This window comes from Danio rerio, chromosome 14 (genome assembly GCF_049306965.1).
Source record: "Danio rerio strain Tuebingen ecotype United States chromosome 14, GRCz12tu, whole genome shotgun sequence".
In the NCBI taxonomy this organism is placed as follows: Eukaryota; Metazoa; Chordata; class Actinopteri; order Cypriniformes; family Danionidae; genus Danio; species Danio rerio.
The window spans coordinates 33,141,076-33,159,561 of NC_133189.1; the positions used below are offsets into that span (position 1 = coordinate 33,141,076).

General features: G+C 33.2%; 1 protein-coding gene and 1 long non-coding RNA gene across 2 annotated transcripts in view; both read left to right on the forward strand.

The window, feature by feature from the left end:
* Positions 1 to 18,486, forward strand: part of tenm2a (teneurin transmembrane protein 2a) — a 1,361,633-nt gene that overhangs the window by 246,696 nt on the left and 1,096,451 nt on the right. The gene's annotated exons all lie outside the window — the stretch shown is intronic.
* LOC141377625 (uncharacterized) lies at positions 3,768 to 6,128 on the forward strand. The gene is made up of 3 exons (XR_012390058.1): positions 3,768 to 4,502; positions 4,653 to 5,033; positions 5,178 to 6,128. It is a non-coding gene; the product is annotated as an uncharacterized lncRNA (long non-coding RNA).

Consider the following 18,486-nt stretch of genomic DNA (forward strand, 5'->3'; position numbering starts at 1 on the left):
AAGCCAGCATGATTTCAGAACAGAAAGAATAATAAAGTTTCGCATAAAAATAAATTCCTCACAATTAATGATTGATATGCATCATGAAGTCAGAATATTTTAAGACTTTAAGAATTTTGTACCTCATTAAATGATAAAATATTATCTTACATTACATTGCGTTATGTATCGTCTCATCTCGTATCATATTATATTGTATTTTATTATATTATATTCATTCATTCATTTTCTTGTCGGCTTAGTCCCTTTATTAATCTGGGTTCGCCACAGCGGAATGAACCACCAACTTATCCAGCAAGTTTTTACGCAGCGGATGCCCTTCCAGCCACAACCCATCTCTTTAAAACATCCACACACATTCACACACACACTATGGATAACTTAGTCTACCCAATTCACCTGTACCGCATGTCTTTGGACTGTAGGGGAAACTGGAGCACCTGGAGAAAACCCTTGCGAAGAAAGGGAGAACATGCAAACTCCACACAAAAACACCAACTGAGCCGAGGTTCGAATCAGCGACCCAGCGACCTTCTTGCTGTGAGGCGACAGCACTACCTACTGCGCCACTGCCTCGCCCTATATTATATTATATTATATTATATTATATTATATTATATTATATTATATTATATTATATTATATTATATTATATTATATTATATTATATTATATTATATTATATTATATTATATTATATGTAACGCAGTGGTGCTGTCGCCTCACAGCAAAAAGGTCGCTGGGTTGCTGGTTCAATCCTCGGCTAAGTTGGCCTTTCTGTGTGGAGTTTGCATGTTCTCCCAGCGTTCACGTGGGTTTCCTCCAGGTGCTCCGGTTTCCCCCACAGTCCAAAGACATGCAGTGCAGGTGAATTGAGTAGGCTAAGTTGTCCATAGTGTATGAGTGTGTATGTGGGTGTGGATGTTTCTCAAATATGGGTTGCGGCTGGAAGGCCATCCGCAACGTAAAAATTTGCTGGATAAGTTGGCGGTTCATTCTGCTATGGCGACCTGATCCAGGATCAACAATATGGTCCAGGATCAACATTAGTGAATTTAAACTGTATTTAAATGAAGATGGACCATAATAAACATTTGAATATAGTGTAAATTCACTATTGTTGATCCTGGACCACCTTCAACAATTAATTACACTGTAAACTCTCTGAAATTGACTCTAGGCCATCACTATCATTTATATTAGGCTTGGGCGGTATCCAAATTTTGATACCGTCAAACCGCCTCCATATTTTACCCTGGTATCCGGTAGGCTTGGGCGGTATCCAAATTTTGATACCGTCAAACCGCCTCCATATTTTACCTCGGTATCCGGTATTACCGGCGTAATAAAAAAAAGTATGACGTAAGGCTCAGATAGCGTCACCAAACTGTTGGCTTGAGCCTAAACCATTCAGAAACTGAATACCTTCTATGCGACCTTAGGCTCGCGGTCAGAGAGGAGAGGGGGAGAGAGAGAGAGAGAGAGAGAGAGAGAGAGAGAGAGAGAAAGAGAGAGAGAGAGAGCGCCAAGCGACGCACAGCACCTCTCTCTGTCTCTCTCTCTCTCTCTCTCTCTCTCTCTTACACAAAAGCACACACATCTTACACAAACTCACACACAAGTCCTCTGAAACATCGTAACATCTCAGCACTCTAACACTTTGCCTTTAAATTCGCCAACACACCAATGAGAAGAAATATTGCTTAACAAATCAAATTAAAATAAACTCTAAATGATGACGGGTATTTTGGCAATAACGAAATTAAGATAAAGGCTGTGCAAGATGTTTCTCCACTTCACAATCTGGCATTAGGGCGGCGGTGAAGCTGAATATTAAAAGAATAATGCCACCATTAGCCTGTATACTCTGTCTACATTATAAATATATATTTTAATTAATATTTATTTAGAATTTTAAACCCTTTACTCACCAAGATTAGGCTACGTGTGTTTGTGGAGGAACATTTAAATCCACAGGCTTTAGCAGAGTCCTGCGCTCACGGGGTCCAGCAGCTGAACACCCTTTCCTGCGGCTACAGGCCGAGATGCAGAGTTGTGATCTGGCTGATTTTGCAAGTTTTGGATAGGATTGTTTGTTCATTTTCTACCAGTCAGGAACATCCATTTAATTTTCTATGACAGCAGTTTTAGTGTAGCGAATGGTCTCATCATTTTCCCTGTCAACTCGCGGTTTAAGGATCTACCGTAATGAGCAGTGTATGAGCGACCGCGAAATACCTGCGGCTGGAATAACCGCTCTTTCTGAGCTAGTGACTGACTTTACTACTTCGCCATCATTTGTTTCACCTTTGCAGGGATGGATTTTAATGCAGGGATTTTGATTTTTTCGGGTCTCGCCGGGTTCGGGCAAAGATCTTCAGCTCTAATGCAGACCTCTCGTTCATATTAACCACGTCTCCCTTCTGTTCAGTCGAAACTGCCAAACTGCAGGACACTTTGGAGCGCCACTCGTTACGTCACCTCTCCCTGTCCCTCTCCCCCCATCCCTCACCCTCTCCCCCTCCCTCTCCTCCACACTCTCCCGTGATGGCAACCACACATACGTTTTTGTAGGCATTAAATAAAGGATATTTAATATTTTATGACGGTATAACGGTATTAAAACTGACACCGTTGCTATTTTTAGATCCCGCGGTATACCATAATACCGTAATACCGCCCAAGCCTAATTTATATACAGTGTAACTAGTCATTTCCAGTGGCGTAGTGGTTAATGCGTCAACACTTGGCACTCTTGTATTTATGGCAACCTGAGTTGGAAAACCTCCTATAAGTACTTTGGTGATCCTTCCACTATCTTTGCTTCACAAACTTTCCTCTCCGAAATCTCTACTCTCCAGTCAACTAAAGTAAAAAAAACCCCTCAAAAATTTATTGAAAAAATACAGTGTAAATTCACTAATGTTGATACTGGACCATCATCATTTAAATACAGTGTAAATTCACTAATGTTGATCCTGGACCATCATCATTTAAATACAGTTTAAATTCACTATTGTTGATCCTGGACCATCATCATTTACATACAGTTGAAATTCACTAATGTTGATCCTGGACCATCATCATTTAAATACAGTGTAAATTCATTATTGTTGATCCTGGACCACCTAAACTGTTAATTACAGTGTAAACTTGCTAAAGTTGATTCTAGTACCAGTGGCGTAGTGGTAAGTGAGCCAAATCTTGTGACAATTGTATTCATGGCAACCTAGCAACAAATCCCTCCTCTAGGTCCTTAGGCAACACCTCATTGATCTCTGCTTCACAATCTTTCCTCATCATAGTTTTTACTTTCCTGTCAACTAAATAAAAGAAAAAAAAAAAACAATCAAAACTTCAATTAAAAAACAGTGTAAATTCACTATTGTTGATCCTGGACCATCATCATTTTAACGCAGTGTAATATCGCCAAAGTTGATCCTGGACCATCATCATTTAAATACAGTGTAAATTCACTATTGTTGATCTTGGACTATCATAAATATTTAAATACAGTGTAAATATCCCTACCATAGTCTCAACTTTCCAGTCAACTAAAGTAAAAAAACAATCAAAACTTCAATAAAAATACAGTGTAAGTTTTCTATTTTTGATCCTGGACCATCATCATTTAAATACAGTGTAAATTCATTATTGTTGATACTGGACCATCATCATTTAAATACAGTGTAAATTCATTATTGTTGATCCTGGACCACCTAAACTGTTAATTACAGTGTAAACTTCCTAAAGTTCATTCTAGTACCAGTGGCGTAGTGGTTAGTGAGCCAAATCTTATGACAATTGTGTTCATGGCAACCTAGCATCGAATCCTTCCTCTACGTCCTTAGGCAACACCTCATTGATCTCTGCTTCACAATCTTTCCTCATCATAGTCTTTACTTTCCTGTCAACTAAATAAAAGAAGAAGAAAAAAAAAAACAAGCAAAACTTAAATTAAAAAACAGTGTAAATTCACTATTGTTGATCCTGGACCATCATCATTTAAATACAGTGTAAATTCACTATTGTTGATCCTGGATCATCATCATTTAAATACAGTGTAAATTCACTATTGTTGATCCTGGATCATCATCATTTAAATACAGTGTAAATTCACTATTGTTGATCCTGGATCATCATCATTTAAAAACAGTGTAAATTCACTAATGTTGATCCTGGACCATCATCATTTAAATCCAGTGTAAATTTACTATTGTTGATCCTGGACCATCATCATTTTAATGCAGTGTCATATCGCCAAAGTTGATCCTAGACCATCATTATTTAAATACAGTGTAAATTCACTATTGTTGATCTTGGACCATCATAAACATTTAAATACAGTGTAAATTTCCCTATTGTTAATCCTGGACCATCATCATTTAAATACAGTGTAAACTCACTAATGTTGATCCTGGACCACCTAAACTGTTAATTACAGTGTAAATTTGCTAAAGTTGATTCTAGACCATCACTATCATTTATGTAAAGTGTTATTAGTCAGTCCCAATGGCGTAGTGGTTAGTGCGCCAATGCTGGGCTCTGATATTCATGACAACTTGGGTTTGAATCTTCCTTCTAAATGATTTGGCAACTCCTCCTTGATCTCTACTTCACAATCTGTCCTCACCATAGTCTCAACGTTCCAGTCAACTAAAGTAAAAAAACAATCAAAACTTCAATAAAAATACAGTGTAAGTTCACTATTGTTGATCCTGGACCATCATCATTTAAATCCAGTGTGAGTTCACTATTGTTGATCCTGGACCATCATCATTTAAATACAATGTAAATTCACTATTGTTGATGCTGGACCATCATAGTTTTAATACTTTGTAAATACACTAATGTTGATCCTAAACCATCATAAACATTTAAATACAATGTAAATTCACTAATGTTGATGCAGGACCATCATCATTTAAATACAGTGTAAATTCATTATTGTTTATCCTGGACCACCTAAACTGTTAATTACAGTGTAAACTTGGTAAAGTTGATTCTAGACCATCACTATCATTTTATTACATGTTAGTAATCAGTACCAGTGGCGTAGTGGTTAGTGAACACCTCATTGATCTCTGCTTCACAATCTTTCCTCACCATAGTCGTTACTTTCCTGTCAACTAAATAAAAGAAAAAAAATAATAATTAAAACTTCAATTAAAAAACAGTGTAAATTCACTATTGTTGATCCTGGACCATCGTCATTTTAATACAGTGTAATATCGCCAAAGTTGATCCTGGACCATCATCATTTAAATACAGTGTAAATTCACTAATGTTGATCCTGGACCATCATCATTTAAATACAGTGTAAATTCACTGTAGTCGATCCTGGACCATCATCATTTAAATACAGTCTAAATTCACTATTGTCGATCCTGGACCATCATCATTTAAATACAGTGTAAATTCACTTATGTTGATCCTGGACGATCATCATTTAAATACAGTGTAAATTCACTAATGTTGATCCTGGACCATCATCATTTAAATAAAGTGTAAATTCACTATTGTTGATCCTGGACCATCATCATTTAAATACAGTGTAAATTCACTAATGTTGATCCTGGACCACCTACACTGTTAATTACAGTGTAAATTTGCTAAAGTTGATTCTACACCATCACTATCATTTATGTACAGTGTTATTAGTCAGTCCCAATGGCGTAGTGGTTAGTGCGCCAATGCTGGGCTCTTATATTCATGGCAACTTGGGTACGAATCTGCCTTCTAAATGATTTGGTAACTCCTCCTTGCTCTCTACTTCACAATCTGTCCTCACCATAGTCTCAACTTTCTAGTCAACTAAAGTAAAAAACAATCAAAACTTCAATAAAAATACAGTGTAAGTTTTCTATTTTTGATCATGGACCATCATCATTTAAATACAGTGTAAATTCATTACTGTTGATCCTGGACCACCTAAACTGTTAATTACAGTGTAAACTTGCTAAAGTTGATTCTAGTACCAGTGGCGTAGTGGTTAGTGAGCCAAATTTTGTGACAATTGTGTTCATGGCAACCAAGCATCGAATCCTTCCTCTACGTACTTAGGCAACACCTCATTGATCTCTGCTTCACAATCTTTCCTCACCATAGTCTTTACTTTCCTGTCAACTAAATAAAAGAAGAAGAAAAAAAAAACAAGCAAATACAGTGTAAATTCACTAATGTTGATCCTGGACCATCATTATTTTTAATACAGTGAATATTCACTAATGTTGATCCTCGATCATCACAAACATTTAAATACAGTGTAAATTAACTATTGTTGATCCTGGACCATCATCATTTAAATACAGTGTAAATTCACTATTTTTGATCCTGGACCATCATCATTTAAATACAGTGTAAATTCACTATTGTTGATCCTGGACCATCATCATTTAAATACAGTGTAAATTCACTAATGTTGATCCTGGACCGTCATCATTTAAATACAGTGTAAATTCACTAATGTTGATCCTGGACCATCCTCATTTAAATCCAGTGTAAATTCACTAATGTTGATCCTGGACCGTCATAAACATTTAAATACAATATAAATTCACTATTGTTGATCCTGGACCATCATCATTTAAATACAGTGTAAATTCACTATTGTTGATCCTGAACCATCATAAACATTTAAATACAGTGTAAACTCACTATTGTTGATCCTGGACCATCATCATTTTAATCCAGTGTAAATTCACTATTGTTGATCCTGGACCATCATCATTTAAATACATTTTAAAATCACTATTTTTGATCCAGGACCAACATCATTTAAATACAGTGTAAATTCACTATTGTTGATCCTGGACGATCATCATTTAAATACAGTGTAAATTCACTATTGTTGATCCTGGACCATCATCATTTAAATAAAGTGTAAATTCACTATTGTTGATCCTGGACCATCATCATTTAAATACAGTGTAAATTCACCAATGTTGATCCTGGAGCATCCTCATTTAAATCCAGTGTAAATTCACTAATGTTGATCCTGGACCGTCATAAACATTTAAATACAATATAAATTTACTATTGTTGATCCTGGACCATCATCATTTAAATACAGTGTAAATTCACTATTGTTGATCCTGAACCATCATAAACATTTAAATACAGTGTAAACTCACTATTGTTGATCCTGGACCATTATCATTTTAATCCAGTGTAAATTCACTATTGTTGATCCTGGACCATCATCATTTAAATACAGTGTAAATTCACTATTTTTGATCCAGGACCAACATCATTTAAATACAGTGTAAATTCATTATTGTTGATCCTGGACCGTCATAATCATTTAAATACAGTGTAAATTCACTATTGCTGATCCTGGACCATCATCATTTAAATACAGAGTAAATTCACTAATATTGATCCTGGACCATCATCATTTAATTACAGTTTAAATTCACTATTGTTGATCATGGAAGATCATCATATAAATACAGTGTAAATTCACTATTGTTGATCCGGGACCATCATAAACATTTAAATACAGTGTATATTCACAATTGTTGATCCTGGACCGTCATAAACATTTAAATACAGTGTAAATTCACTAATGTTGATCCTGGACCATCATCATTTAAATCCAGTATAAATTTACTATTGTTGATCCTGGACGATCATTATTTAAATACAGTGTAAATTCACTATTGTTGTTCCTGGACCATCATAATTTAAATACATTGTAAATTCATTAATGTTGATCCTGGAACATCATCATTTAAATACAGTGTATTTTCACTATTGTTGATCCTGGACCATCATCATTTAAATACAGTGTAAATTCACTAATGTTGATCCTGGACCATCATCATTTAAATACAGTGTAAATTCACTGTAGTCGATCCTGGACCATCATCATTTAAATACAGTCTAAATTCACTATTGTCGATCCTGGACCATCATCATTTAAATACAGTGTAAATTCACTTATGTTGATCCTGGACGATCATCATTTAAATACAGTGTAAATTCACTAATGTTGATCCTGGACCATCATCATTTAAATAAAGTGTAAATTCACTATTGTTGATCCTGGACCATCATCATTTAAATACAGTGTAAATTCACTAATGTTGATCCTGGACCATCATCATTTAAATAAAGTGTAAATTCACTATTGTTGATCCTGGGCCATCATTATTTAAATACAGTGTAAATTCACTATTGTTAATCATGGACCATCATCATTTAAATAGTGTAAATTCACTATTGTTAATCCTGGACCATCATCATTTAAATACAGTGTAAATTCACTAATGTTGATCCTGGACCACCTACACTGTTAATTACAGTGTAAATTTGCTAAAGTTGATTCTACACCATCACTATCATTTATGTACAGTGTTATTAGTCAGTCCCAATGGCGTAGTGGTTAGTGCGCCAATGCTGGGCTCTTATATTCATGGCAACTTGGGTACGAATCTGCCTTCTAAATGATTTGGTAACTCCTCCTTGCTCTCTACTTCACAATCTGTCCTCACCATAGTCTCAACTTTCTAGTCAACTAAAGTAAAAAACAATCAAAACTTCAATAAAAATACAGTGTAAGTTTTCTATTTTTGATCATGGACCATCATCATTTAAATACAGTGTAAATTCATTACTGTTGATCCTGGACCACCTAAACTGTTAATTACAGTGTAAACTTGCTAAAGTTGATTCTAGTACCAGTGGCGTAGTGGTTAGTGAGCCAAATTTTGTGACAATTGTGTTCATGGCAACCAAGCATCGAATCCTTCCTCTACGTACTTAGGCAACACCTCATTGATCTCTGCTTCACAATCTTTCCTCACCATAGTCTTTACTTTCCTGTCAACTAAATAAAAGAAGAAGAAAAAAAAAAACAAGCAAATACAGTGTAAATTCACTAATGTTGATCCTGGACCATCATTATTTTTAATACAGTGAATATTCACTAATGTTGATCCTCGATCATCACAAACATTTAAATACAGTGTAAATTAACTATTGTTGATCCTGGACCATCATCATTTAAATACAGTGTAAATTCACTATTTTTGATCCTGGACCATCATCATTTAAATACAGTGTAAATTCACTATTGTTGATCCTGGACCATCATCATTTAAATACAGTGTAAATTCACTAATGTTGATCCTGGACCGTCATCATTTAAATACAGTGTAAATTCACTAATGTTGATCCTGGACCATCCTCATTTAAATCCAGTGTAAATTCACTAATGTTGATCCTGGACCGTCATAAACATTTAAATACAATATAAATTCACTATTGTTGATCCTGGACCATCATCATTTAAATACAGTGTAAATTCACTATTGTTGATCCTGAACCATCATAAACATTTAAATACAGTGTAAACTCACTATTGTTGATCCTGGACCATCATCATTTTAATCCAGTGTAAATTCACTATTGTTGATCCTGGACCATCATCATTTAAATACATTTTAAAATCACTATTTTTGATCCAGGACCAACATCATTTAAATACAGTGTAAATTCACTATTGTTGATCCTGGACGATCATCATTTAAATACAGTGTAAATTCACTATTGTTGATCCTGGACCATCATCATTTAAATAAAGTGTAAATTCACTATTGTTGATCCTGGACCATCATCATTTAAATACAGTGTAAATTCACCAATGTTGATCCTGGAGCATCCTCATTTAAATCCAGTGTAAATTCACTAATGTTGATCCTGGACCGTCATAAACATTTAAATACAATATAAATTTACTATTGTTGATCCTGGACCATCATCATTTAAATACAGTGTAAATTCACTATTGTTGATCCTGAACCATCATAAACATTTAAATACAGTGTAAACTCACTATTGTTGATCCTGGACCATCATCATTTTAATCCAGTGTAAATTCACTATTGTTGATCCTGGACCATCATCATTTAAATACAGTGTAAATTCACTATTGTTGATCCTGGACCATCGTCATTTAAATACAGTGTAAATTCACTAATGTTGATCCTGGACCATCATCATTTAAATACATTTTAAATTCACTATTTTTGATCCAGGACCAACATCATTTAAATACAGTGTAAATTCATTATTGTTGATCCTGGACCGTCATAATCATTTAAATACAGTGTAAATTCACTATTGCTGATCCTGGACCATCATCATTTAAATACAGAGTAAATTCACTAATATTGATCCTGGACCATCATCATTTAATTACAGTTTAAATTCACTATTGTTGATCATGGAAGATCATCATATAAATACAGTGTAAATTCACTATTGTTGATCCGGGACCATCATAAACATTTAAATACAGTGTATATTCACAATTGTTGATCCTGGACCGTCATAAACATTTAAATACAGTGTAAATTCACTAATGTTGATCCTGGACCATCATCATTTAAATCCAGTATAAATTTACTATTGTTGATCCTGGACGATCATTATTTAAATACAGTGTAAATTCACTATTGTTGTTCCTGGACCATCATAATTTAAATACAGTGTAAATTCATTAATGTTGATCCTGGAACATCATCATTTAAATACAGTGTATTTTCACTATTGTTGATCCTGGACCATCATCATTTAAATACAGTGTAAATTCACTAATGTTAATCATGGACCATCATTATTTTTAATACAGTGTATATTCACTAATGTTGATCCTGGACCATCATAAACATTTAAATACAGTGTAAATTCACTATTGTTGATCCTGGACCATCATCATTTAAATACAGTGTAAATTCACTATTGTTGATCCTGGACCATCATCATTTAAATATAGTGTAAATTCACTATTGTTGATCCGGGACCATCATAAACATTTAAATACAGTGTATATTCACTATTGTTGATCCTGGACCATCATCATTTAAATTCAGTGTGAGTTCACTATTGTTGATCCTGGACCATCATCATTTAAATACAATGTAAATTCACTATTGTTGATGCTGGACCATCATAGTTTTAATACTTTGTAAATTCATTAATGTTGATCCACGACCATCATCATTTAAATACAGTGTAAATTCATTATTGTTTATCCTGGACATCCTAAACTGTTAATTACAGTGTAAACTTGGTAAAGTTGATTCTAGACCATCACTATCATTTATTTACATGTTAGTAGTCAGTACCAGTGGCGTAGTGGTTAGTGAGCCAAATCTTGTGACAATTGTATTCTTGGCAACCTAGCATTGAATCCCTCCTCTAGGTCCTTAGGCAACACCTCATTGATCTCTGCTTCACAATCTTTCCTCACCATAGTCTTTACTTTCCTGTCAACTAAATAAAAGAAAAAAAAAAACAATTAAAACTTCAATTAAAAAATAGTGTAAATTTACTATTGTTGATCCTGGACCATCATCATTTAAATACAATGTAAATTCACTATTGTTGATCATGGACGATCATTATTTAAATACAGCGTAAATTCACTAATGTTGATCCTGGACCATCATCATTTAAATACAGTGTAAATTCACTATTTTTGATCCAGGACCATCATCATTTAAATACAGTGTAAATTCACTATTGTTGATCCTGGACCATCATCATTTAAATACAGTGTATATTCACTATTGTTGATCCGGGACCATCATAAACATTTAAATACAGTGTATATTCACTATTGTTGATCCTGGACCGTCATAAACATTTAAATACAGTGTAAATTCACTATTGTTGATCATGGACCATCATCATATAAATACAGTTTAAATTCACTATTGTTGATCCTGGACCATCATAAACATTTAAATACAGTGTAAATTCACTATTGTTGATCCTGGACCATCATCATTTAAATACAGTGTAAATTCACTATTGTTGATCCTGGACCATCATCATTTAAATACAGTGTAAATTCACTATTTTTGATCCTGGACCATCATCATTTAAATCCAGTGTAAATTTACTAATGTTGATCCTGGACCATCATCATTTAAATACAGCGTAAATTCACTATTGTTGATCCTGGACGATCATAAACATTTAAATACAGTGTAAATTCACTATTGTTGATCCTGGACCATCATCATTTAAAAACAGTGTAAATTCACTAATGTTGATCCTGGACCATTATCATTTAAATACAGTGTAAATTCACTAATGTTGATCCTTGACCATCATCATTTAAATACAGTGTAAATTCACTATTGTTAATCCGGGACCATCATAAACATTTAAATACAGTGTATATTCACTATTGTTGATCCTGGACCATCATCATTTAAATCCAATGTAAATTCACTATTGTTGATCCTGGACCATCATCATTTAAATAAAGTGTAAATTCACAAATGTTGATCCTGGACCACCTAAACTGTTAATTACAGTGTAAACTTGCTAAAGTTGATTCTAGACCATCACTATCATTTATATACAGTGTTATCAGTCAGTCCCAACGGCGTAGTGGTTAATGCGCCAATGCTTGGCACACTTGTATTCATGGCAACCTGGGTTCGATTCTGCCTTCTAATTGATTTGGCAACTCCTCCTTGATCTCTGCTTCACAATTTGTCCTCACCATAATCTCAATTCCAGTCAACTAAAGTAAAAAACTTCAATAAAAATACAGTGTAACTTTTCTATTTTTGATCCTGGACCATCATTATTTATATACAGTGTAAATTCACTGATGTTGATCCTGGACCATCATCATTTAAATACAATGTAAATTCACTAATGTTGATCCTGGACCATCATCATTTAAATACAGTTTAAATTCACTATTTTTGATCCAGGACCATCATCATTTAAATACAGTGTAAATTCACTATTGTTGATCCTGGACCATCATCAGTTAAATACAGTGTAAATTCACTATTGTTGATCCTGGACCATTATCATTTAAATAAAGTGTAAATTGACTAATGTTTATCCTGGACCATCATCATTTAAATACAGTGTAAATTGACTAATGTTGATCCTGGACCATCATCATTTAAATACAGCGTAAATTCACTACTGTTGATCCTGGACAATCATAAACATTTAAATACAGTGTACATTCACTATTGTTGATCCTGGACTGTCATAAACATTTAAATACAGTGTAAATTCACTATTGTTGATTCTGGACCATCATCATTTAAAAACTGTGTAAATTCACTAATGTTGATCTTGGACCATCATCATTTAAATACAGTGTAAATTCACTATTGTTGATCCTGGACCATCATCATTTAAATACAGTGTAAATTCACTATTGTTGATCCTGGACCATCATCATTTAAATACAGTGTAAATTCACTATTGTTGATCCTGGACCATCATCATTTAAATACAGTGTAAATTCACTATTGTTGATCCTGGACCATCATCATTTAAATACAGTGTAAATTCACTATTGTTTATCCTGGACCATCAGCAATTAAATACAGTGTAAATTCACTAATGTTGATCCTGGACCATCAGCATTTAAATACAGTGTAAATTCACTATTGTTGATCCTGGACCATCATCATTTAAATACAGTGTGAATTCACTAATATTGATCCTGGACCATCATCCTTTAAATAAAGTGTAAATTCACTAATGTTGATCCTGGACCACCTAAACTGTTAATTACAGTGTAAACTTGCTATTGTTGATCCTGGACCATCATCATTTAAATACAGTGTAAATTCACTATTGTTGATCCATGACCATCATAAACATTTAAATACAGTGTATATTCACTATTGTTGATCCTGGACCATCATCATTTAAATACAGTTTAAATTCACTAATGTTGATCCTGGACCGTCATCATTTAAATACAGTGTAAATTCACTAATGTTGATCCTGGATCATCATCATTTAAATACAGTGTAAATTCACTAATGTTGATCCTGGACCATCATCATTTAAATAAAGTGTAAATTCACTAATGTTGATCATGGACCATCATCATTTAAATACAGTTTAAATTCACTATTTTTGATCCAGGACCATCATCATTTAAATACAGTGTAAATTCACTATTGTTGATCCTGGACCATCATCATTTAAATACAGTGTTAATTCACTATTGTTGATCCGGGACCATCATAAACATTTAAATACAGTGTATATTCACTATTGTTGATCCTGGACAGTCATAAACATTTAAATACAATGTAAATTCACTATTGTTGATCCGGGACCATCATAAACATTTAAATACAGTGTAAGTTCACTATTGTTGATCCTGGACCGTCATAAACATTTAAATACCGTGTAAATTCACTAATGTTGATCCTGGACCATCATCATTTAAATACAGTGTAAATTCACTATTGTTGATCCTGGACCATTATCATTTAACTACAGTTTAAATTCACTATTTTTGATCCTGGACCATCATCATTTAAATACAGTGTAAATTCACTATTGTTGATCCTGGACCATCATCATTTAAATACAGTGTAAAATCACTAATGTTGATCCTGGACCATCATCATTTAAATACAGTGTAAATTCACTAATGTTGATCCTGAACCATCATAAACATTTAAATACAGTGTAAATTCACTATTGTTGATCATGGACCATCATCATTTAAATACAGTGTAAAATCACTAATGTTGATCCTGGACCATCATCATTTAAATACAGTGTAAATTCACTAATGTTGATCCTGAACCATCATAAACATTTAAATACAGCATAAATTCACTATTGTTGATCCTGAACCATCATCATTTAAATAAAGTGTAAAATCACTAATGTTGATCCTGGACCATCATCATTTAAATACAGTGTAAATTCACTAATGTTGATCCTGAACCATCATAAACATTTAAATACAGCATAAATTCACTAATGTTGATCCTGGACCATCATTATTTTTAATACAGTGAATATTCACTAATGTTGATCCTCGATCATCACAAACATTTAAATACAGTGTAAATTAACTATTGTTGATCCTGGACCATCATCATTTAAATACAGTGTAAATTCACTATTGTTGATCCTGGACCATCATCATTTAAATACAGTGTAAATTCACTAATGTTGATCCTGGACCGTCATCATTTAAATACAGTGTAAATTCACTAATGTTGATCCTGGACCATCCTCATTTAAATCCAGTGTAAATTCACTAATGTTGATCCTGGACCGTCATAAACATTTAAATACAATATAAATTCACTATTGTTGATCCTGGACCATCATCATTTAAATACAGTGTAAATTCACTATTGTTGATCCTGAACCATCATAAACATTTAAATACAGTGTAAACTCACTATTGTTGATCCTGGACCATCATCATTTTAATCCAGTGTAAATTCACTATTGTTGATCCTGGACCATCATCATTTAAATACATTTTAAAATCACTATTTTTGATCCAGGACCAACATCATTTAAATACAGTGTAAATTCACTATTGTTGATCCTGGACGATCATCATTTAAATACAGTGTAAATTCACTATTGTTGATCCTGGACCATCATCATTTAAATAAAGTGTAAATTCACTATTGTTGATCCTGGACCATCATCATTTAAATACAGTGTAAATTCACCAATGTTGATCCTGGAGCATCCTCATTTAAATCCAGTGTAAATTCACTAATGTTGATCCTGGACCGTCATAAACATTTAAATACAATATAAATTTACTATTGTTGATCCTGGACCATCATCATTTAAATACAGTGTAAATTCACTATTGTTGATCCTGAACCATCATAAACATTTAAATACAGTGTAAACTCACTATTGTTGATCCTGGACCATCATCATTTTAATCCAGTGTAAATTCACTATTGTTGATCCTGGACCATCATCATTTAAATACAGTGTAAATTCACTATTGTTGATCCTGGACCATCGTCATTTAAATACAGTGTAAATTCACTAATGTTGATCCTGGACCATCATCATTTAAATACATTTTAAATTCACTATTTTTGATCCAGGACCAACATCATTTAAATACAGTGTAAATTCATTATTGTTGATCCTGGACCGTCATAATCATTTAAATACAGTGTAAATTCACTATTGCTGATCCTGGACCATCATCATTTAAATACAGAGTAAATTCACTAATATTGATCCTGGACCATCATCATTTAATTACAGTTTAAATTCACTATTGTTGATCATGGAAGATCATCATATAAATACAGTGTAAATTCACTATTGTTGATCCGGGACCATCATAAACATTTAAATACAGTGTATATTCACAATTGTTGATCCTGGACCGTCATAAACATTTAAATACAGTGTAAATTCACTAATGTTGATCCTGGACCATCATCATTTAAATCCAGTATAAATTTACTATTGTTGATCCTGGACGATCATTATTTAAATACAGTGTAAATTCACTATTGTTGTTCCTGGACCATCATAATTTAAATACAGTGTAAATTCATTAATGTTGATCCTGGAACATCATCATTTAAATACAGTGTATTTTCACTATTGTTGATCCTGGACCATCATCATTTAAATACAGTGTAAATTCACTAATGTTAATCATGGACCATCATTATTTTTAATACAGTGTAAATTCACTAATGTTAATCATGGACCATCATAAACATTTAAATACAGTGTAAAATCACTAATGTTGATCCTGGACCATCATCATTTAAATACAGTGTAAATTCACTAATGTTGATCCTGAACCATCATAAACATTTAAATACAGCATAAATTCACTATTGTTGATCCTGAACCATCATCATTTAAATAAAGTGTAAAATCACTAATGTTGATCCTGGACCATCATCATTTAAATACAGTGTAAATTCACTAATGTTGATCCTGAACCATCATAAACATTTAAATACAGCATAAATTCACTAATGTTGATCCTGGACCATCATTATTTTTAATACAGTGAATATTCACTAATGTTGATCCTCGATCATCACAAACATTTAAATACAGTGTAAATTAACTATTGTTGATCCTGGACCATCATCATTTAAATACAGTGTAAATTCACTATTTTTGATCCTGGACCATCATCATTTAAATACAGTGTAAATTCACTATTGTTGATCCTGGACCATCATCATTTAAATACAGTGTAAATTCACTAATGTTGATCCTGGACCGTCATCATTTAAATACAGTGTAAATTCACTAATGTTGATCCTGGACCATCCTCATTTAAATCCAGTGTAAATTCACTAATGTTGATCCTGGACCGTCATAAACATTTAAATACAATATAAATTCACTATTGTTGATCCTGGACCATCATCATTTAAATACAGTGTAAATTCACTATTGTTGATCCTGAACCATCATAAACATTTAAATACAGTGTAAACTCACTATTGTTGATCCTGGACCATCATCATTTTAATCCAGTGTAAATTCACTATTGTTGATCCTGGACCATCATCATTTAAATACATTTTAAAATCACTATTTTTGATCCAGGACCAACATCATTTAAATACAGTGTAAATTCACTATTGTTGATCCTGGACGATCATCATTTAAATACAGTGTAAATTCACTATTGTTGATCCTGGACCATCATCATTTAAATAAAGTGTAAATTCACTATTGTTGATCCTGGACCATCATCATTTAAATACAGTGTAAATTCACCAATGTTGATCCTGGAGCATCCTCATTTAAATCCAGTGTAAATTCACTAATGTTGATCCTGGACCGTCATAAACATTTAAATACAATATAAATTTACTATTGTTGATCCTGGACCATCATCATTTAAATACAGTGTAAATTCACTATTGTTGATCCTGAACCATCATAAACATTTAAATACAGTGTAAACTCACTATTGTTGATCCTGGACCATCATCATTTTAATCCAGTGTAAATTCACTATTGTTGATCCTGGACCATCATCATTTAAATACAGTGTAAATTCACTATTGTTGATCCTGGACCATCGTCATTTAAATACAGTGTAAATTCACTAATGTTGATCCTGGACCATCATCATTTAAATACATTTTAAATTCACTATTTTTGATCCAGGACCAACATCATTTAAATACAGTGTAAATTCATTATTGTTGATCCTGGACCGTCATAATCATTTAAATACAGTGTAAATTCACTATTGCTGATCCTGGACCATCATCATTTAAATACAGAGTAAATTCACTAATATTGATCCTGGACCATCATCATTTAATTACAGTTTAAATTCACTATTGTTGATCATGGAAGATCATCATATAAATACAGTGTAAATTCACTATTGTTGATCCGGGACCATCATAAACATTTAAATACAGTGTATATTCACAATTGTTGATCCTGGACCGTCATAAACATTTAAATACAGTGTAAATTCACTAATGTTGATCCTGGACCATCATCATTTAAATCCAGTATAAATTTACTATTGTTGATCCTGGACGATCATTATTTAAATACAGTGTAAATTCACTATTGTTGTTCCTGGACCATCATAATTTAAATACAGTGTAAATTCATTAATGTTGATCCTGGAACATCATCATTTAAATACAGTGTATTTTCACTATTGTTGATCCTGGACCATCATCATTT